Raw genomic sequence first — 6,203 nt, 5'->3', positions numbered from 1 at the left:
CATTGATGGCTCTCGGTTGTGGGGCGGGTTCTACCGTTGTCTTTCAAATGATCTCCGCATTCCACTGGACAATGAATGTGACATACTCTTGTTTCACTCTGTTGCATCATCCCACCCACCAGGCATATAGAGTGCTCTGATTGGCCCACAAAGCGGATAAAGCTCTGTGATTTGTTCACCAAGCAGATAGAGCACTATGATTGGCCCACCATAATGGACCAATCACAGCTCTTTATGTGTTTGAAACCCCTCTAGAGAGTTGTGATTGGCTAGCCAGAGTCCTGGTAGGAGCTGTGGCGGTTCCAATAGAGCTCCGGGAGTTGACGTCACATCTCCCGGCATGCAACAGTTCAAATCGAAACGGCGCCATATTGGCATGCAGAAGCCGGCAGCTGGACTATTTGTTATTGTCAGAAAACTCAATCAAACGGGAACTATGGTAGATTCCTGTTGTGCCCCAGGATGCAGAACAGACGCGGACGACATAAGGAATGAGCCATCTACAGGATTCCCCAAGATCCGGAGCGCCGCAAACGTTGGATCATTGTAATAAAACGCGCTAGTTACCGGGCTAAAATGAAACTGTGGGATCCCGAGAGTAAAGGTTTTCACTTATGCAGCGACCACTTCATATCAGGTACTTAACGTTTCCTCAACTGTGTATGGTATTTATTTTAAATGCTTTTATTACGATTATTAGTGGGCTTCCTAAACTTATTTTATCGTGGCTTTATCTGTCTTATTACTCATAGCAGCAAGTAAACATCACGTAAAATGTTGCCTCGTGAGTTCTGCGTGCTGCCGTTTCCGTGTTTTATGATCACAGCAATTAACCGGCTAAGCTGTATTTAATTTTTAAGCAATGGTTGATCAATTGTCAGATCACACACCGAGACTACTTACGTGTAAATCTGTTATTTGTCCGTCCATCCATCCATTTTCATCCGCGTATCCGGAGCCGGGTTGCGGGGGCAGTAGCGTGACTTCCCTCTCCCCAGCCGCCGGAGCCAGCTCCTCCGGGTAAATCCCATGGGGTTCCCCGGTCAGGTCCGGTGTTGTGCCGGTAAGAAGCCCACTCCGACAGCTTCTGGCGTCGGAGCGGGCAGTAGAGTCGAGAGTCCCAGACCTTCTCCACAGCTCCTCCGGCCGGGGGAATCCCAAGGGGTTCCCCCGGCCAGGTCCGGTGTTGTGCCGGTAAGAAGTCCGCTCCGACATCTTCTGGCGTTTTTAAAAAGTATCCCAGGGGCACGGTAAGGGTCGGAGATGTTTAGTCTATTTAATTTCTGACTATATAAAATGATTTCTTCAGTTTTAAAGTGTGAAGTAAACTCCGGCGAAGTAAAATCCAAGCGGATCCCGTTCATGTTCATGGTTACATCCGTGTTTGTTTACCTTTTTTGCATGCCAAAATGGCGTCCACTAACTGAGAGTCACGTGGGGTCCGGAGCTCTATGGAGCATGCCTAGACCAAACTTTGCAAAGCAAGAATTTGGTCTAGTTCACTAGGCTAACCCCTTCAGACCTACACCTTAAAATGGCCATCTGGACATTTCCTTCCAGTTTTAGCTGTAAAAAGGGGCAAACTGTGTTAGCAATTAAACCGATTTGTGGACTTATGAGTCGATTCAATTAGATACTTGTAATTTAGATCCTCCATGAAGAACAATTCAGAATAGTTTTTTTATTTGTATCAACACCGCACTACTTAGCTACTGTCATTTTTTGTGTTTCCAGTTGTCGACTTTGCTAACATAGACAAACACAGAGGCAAAAACATTATCAACCACCCTCTAATTAATCAGTTGAACACCCCCTGGGTTGATCCAAGGCCCTTATATGGACTATTGCTAGGCTGGGAATGCCTTGGGGTCCCACTGGAGGAGCTGGTGGAGATTAGTGGGGAGAGGATGGTTTGAGCGTCTAGGAATCGTGTCCCGACTTGGACTTAAATAAGTATTTATCCATGAGCCAGAGTACAGGTATGGGTTAAAATGTCAAGCTGCTCAAGGACAATGGGTTTAAATTATAAATCTGAATCAAGTGCTGATAGCAACTCTTCCTGTGGTCACATGACTAGACATAATCACCACGCATGGTCAGCCATGATTCAGTAAATGTATCAATTGTTTTCACTTAATCTGATGTATAATTCAACAGTTGTTATGCAATCAAATGTAAAAGCTCACTGGCTAGATCTCTTCTCAGTGGAGACAGAAGCAGACAATCTAAAAATCGCTCTCGTGTGCTACCTCCTTTACCTCGTTTAATAATTTATGCCTGCCTGCTGAACTCCTTTCCTTTTCTCAGGTGTGATGAGTGTTGTGTTAAATTGGAGGGAACTTCACTCGCCCTGTTCAAGCCTGGTTTAACATGTATTCTCAGTGATGCAACTACAGGTGGATCACTGAGACATTTTGACGATCCCGTTTTCAGACCACATGTGAGCTGAGCTACTCACTGAAGCGTTCCTGAGAAGTGTGTTTTGGGCCACTTCTACTTACCGCCTACTCTAACTGACGTAACTCACTCCAGGAGGGCTTACCACCGCCGTCATTAGCCAATTGCACAATCCTGTGCTTCATCACGGGTCAAGTTGTGGTACTGGTTTCTGTAGACGGTTAAGCCACGAGGGTACAGTACAAACACATGCACTTTAAAAAAAATGAAAATATGCCTGGTACTTTTACATGAAACTGCTGAGGTTCAATCCAAGTGAGGAATCAAGAAAATGGACGCATAAAAGGATAATTTTTTTTAGAACAAATGACGTGTTGATCAAACATTTGATTGTGTGTTTGACCTCCAATTAGACTCCTCCACCGAGTTGCCATTACGTTCAATTGTGAAACATTTACAACCCAGATTAAAAAAAACTGTTAATGAGTGTTTTGGTTCACCTCCAAGCATTTTTGATTAGAGCACCAAAGCTTTGTTTGGCCTTGAGTTTTCAATTGCTTGTTTAGACCAACATCCTTTGGTAATTGAGGTCGGAATGTCTTTGCAGCAGTTGAAAATAAGTAGATTTCTTGCTGATAATTTTTCTCTAATAGGTGAAGACCAAGTGCAAAGGCCTTTTAGACTGTAACCCTGTTCTACAAGATGTTTTTGCTTCTACTCGGGTTATAAACCAGGTGTTACCAGGATGGGTTCAGTGAATGAATACAGCATAAATTCTGTACATTGCACTTCTATGACTAGAGCATCAAATGAATCATTCCTGCAAGTTTCAAAAAGGTAAAATCGACCAACTTTTTTGCAATATATATATATTTATAGTCAGTCATATTCAATTTGCATGCCAAATTTCAGTAAATGTACACTGTTCAATGATGGAGAGGCTGGTAGTGGATGGCGTAACAAGAGACTCTTTCGGACCTGCTGCATCAAACCAACATGAAAAGCAGAACAACTGGACAAAGAATGCTAAAAACACTCAAAGAAGAAAGTTTACAGGAGAAGCAAATCAGTGTTCACCTGTAAGGCCCCAAAAATGTTATTTTAGACATAGTTGTTACAAATCTGAGTGTATTATTTAAGATTTTTAAAGCCTAAGATTCAGATTATCGTCTCTATGTCTACATATGACTTCTTAAAACCGGGCAGAAGACCCGAAGAAGAAAATTTCACCTGCATCTGTGACCTTTTTGTTGGTTATTGCTCATAATGGAACCGGTCATGCTGGCTGTTTTATTAAAACAATCTACATCCTGAGATATACATCATTTAATATCGGATATTTAAAGATCATCAAGCTTTTTCCCCATGCAGCCATTTTTGTTTAACAGTCCCGGGTTTGTGAGTGACTCCATGCATCTATCATTTGGCAGAACCTGCTCACAGATCTCATAAGGCTCCTTTTGGCCGGCATCCCATCAGAACTCATCTCTTAAATGAGCGATGGCTCGATGGTGCTCAGATGAGAGAGTACCGCCAAAGGAGCGGCATGTGACTAATCAGGACTGGGCTCTGCTCCCTGACTCCCAAACCATATTCTGCTGATTCAAAAGGCCACTGAGGCGCTCTGGAAATGGAAATACACACACACACACACACACACACACACACACACACACACACACATGCATAAGAGCTAATGTATGTGGATGTCCAGCACACTATACGGTACTACATAAGCAGAAACTATGGTGGGATTCGTTATGTGATGTGCACGAAGAGCTGTGTGACCCACTCTGATGTGAAAACTCACCAACAAACCAAGCTAGGATCAAATATTTAGGTTGTTCATATCTAACCAGCAGCCTGTGTTGCTTCTTTTGTGCTTCCTGCCATATGCTACCCATCTCAACGTGTCTATCTCCTTCTTGCTCCCTTTTTTTCACCTCCCTTTTTCCTGTCTCTGGTCATTCTTTGACTTGTTCCATACCTCCACATGCATAAAATGGAGGGCAGCGGTGAGCTTCCAATTCAGAACTCATTTGTGGCGCTGCCGGCCCCCTACCCGCTCAGCAGTTGCAGAGGGGACCCAGGGGAGCCCTATCACAGCTCTATATGCAAATGTCCTTGCACCTGGGCAACAGCGCGGGCATGCTGGGACGGGGGAGCTTATTTATGCAAATCTCAGGGAGACGCAGTCACAGCACAACACGGAGCCACAGACACTGGCGGCCATATCTATACATCCCCCCTCCCACCCCACCTCAAGCCAGCACAAAAACTTGGACAAACATAGAAAACAAGGAAGTTGAAGAGTATGCATTGTGAGGAAGCGCAGTGACGGAGTAGGTATCTTGTGTGTTGATGATATTAGGTGTGAGAAACCTTTATTAAAATTAGGAGTTTATCTTTATTCACAGTAAAGACGCACTGACATTCACATGCATACATACATACGACAAAAGGTGTTGGTTTACCATCCCAAAACCACGGACAAGAAGCAATAACGCTGAATATGTTAAAGCTCTTCAAAGCAAAGGGGAAACAAAACCAATCTCCATGTCTCAGCTGGCCCAGCCTCCCGACCGGGCCACACCGCCGAGTGAGACATCACGCAGAAAAAAAACTCTCCTGCACACAACAGACAACATTAACGTGCAAATGTATGCAAGGAATAAAAGAAAAGAGCCTAAATTACATGTCCAAATTAGGTAGCTGCACCCAAATTGTTGGGATTAGGAATAATTACGGCACATCTTTGGGACCTTTCCTCAATTTCCCTGCGAAAAAAAAAATAGCGCTCCAGTGGATTAATTGAGGAAAATCTAAATGTGGTGTGAGGTTTTGGTGGCGGGAGGTAGGAGCTACAATTAAGCAGTTTCATGTGCTGAAACAATGAATGTGGAAATGGTACAGAGCAGTAATCACTCACTGTTTTCCTCAAACTTCACAGATGATCTCTCGTCTCTCTGTAAAAAGCTACCAGCTGAAAGTAAAACTTGTTAATTGCACGCCGTCCACTGAGAGTGGAGATGCTCTTTTCTTGTTTGGAAAGATTGAGCAACTTTTCAAGTTTTTTTACTCAAGTATATTTAAATTATCTATGTAGCTGCCACATAATTGGCTATATGGTAAGAACTGTATCACTTTTTCTAGTGTTAAGTATCCGAAAGGATTATAGTCAGGCGCTGGCTGCTCCTTATCCCAGGATTTATCAAAGTGCTTTCAATATGTTCAGTTAAGAGACCAAGCGAGCATCTGTGTATACACGTTGTAGAAGGTCAAGTCGTTGTCTTTGTCGTTACCTGAAGTGAGTTGCTTGAAGTGGGTGGATTGTGTGCAAACACACCAAGCAGAGGCCAGAAAAAGAAGGGATACATGCAAAACTATGATGTAAACGCAACTTTTTTATGCCAATGTAAGTCACATGCCCAATGTTATTGGGAATATTTAATGGTGCGTCTGTTCTGGAATAGATTCTGATTATATGACTTTTTCAGACTGTTATCTATATTGGAGCTGAGCAAAACAAGAAATAAAAACTTGTATCTCTACATTTTATGTGAGCCCAGTAGACATGAAAGTGTGTCACTGCTCGGTGAAAATTTGAAGATCGAAGCTGTCTTAGGAATAGCCATTGACGCATCAGTCCTGCAGCATGCAAGCTCTTTTTGATCAGAGGCCAGTCGAAAAGCTACGAGTGATCCGATGGTAGTTATTTATCATTTTTACAGAGCATCTTACTTCGGAGTGGCACATAAATCTCTTTATGAGTTTGTAGGAAGGCCTTAAACCAGGGGTGGGGAACC

This window comes from Nothobranchius furzeri, chromosome 2, assembly GCF_043380555.1.
Source record: "Nothobranchius furzeri strain GRZ-AD chromosome 2, NfurGRZ-RIMD1, whole genome shotgun sequence".
NCBI classification, from domain to species: domain Eukaryota; kingdom Metazoa; phylum Chordata; class Actinopteri; order Cyprinodontiformes; family Nothobranchiidae; genus Nothobranchius; species Nothobranchius furzeri.
This window is presented reverse-complemented; position numbering follows the sequence as displayed.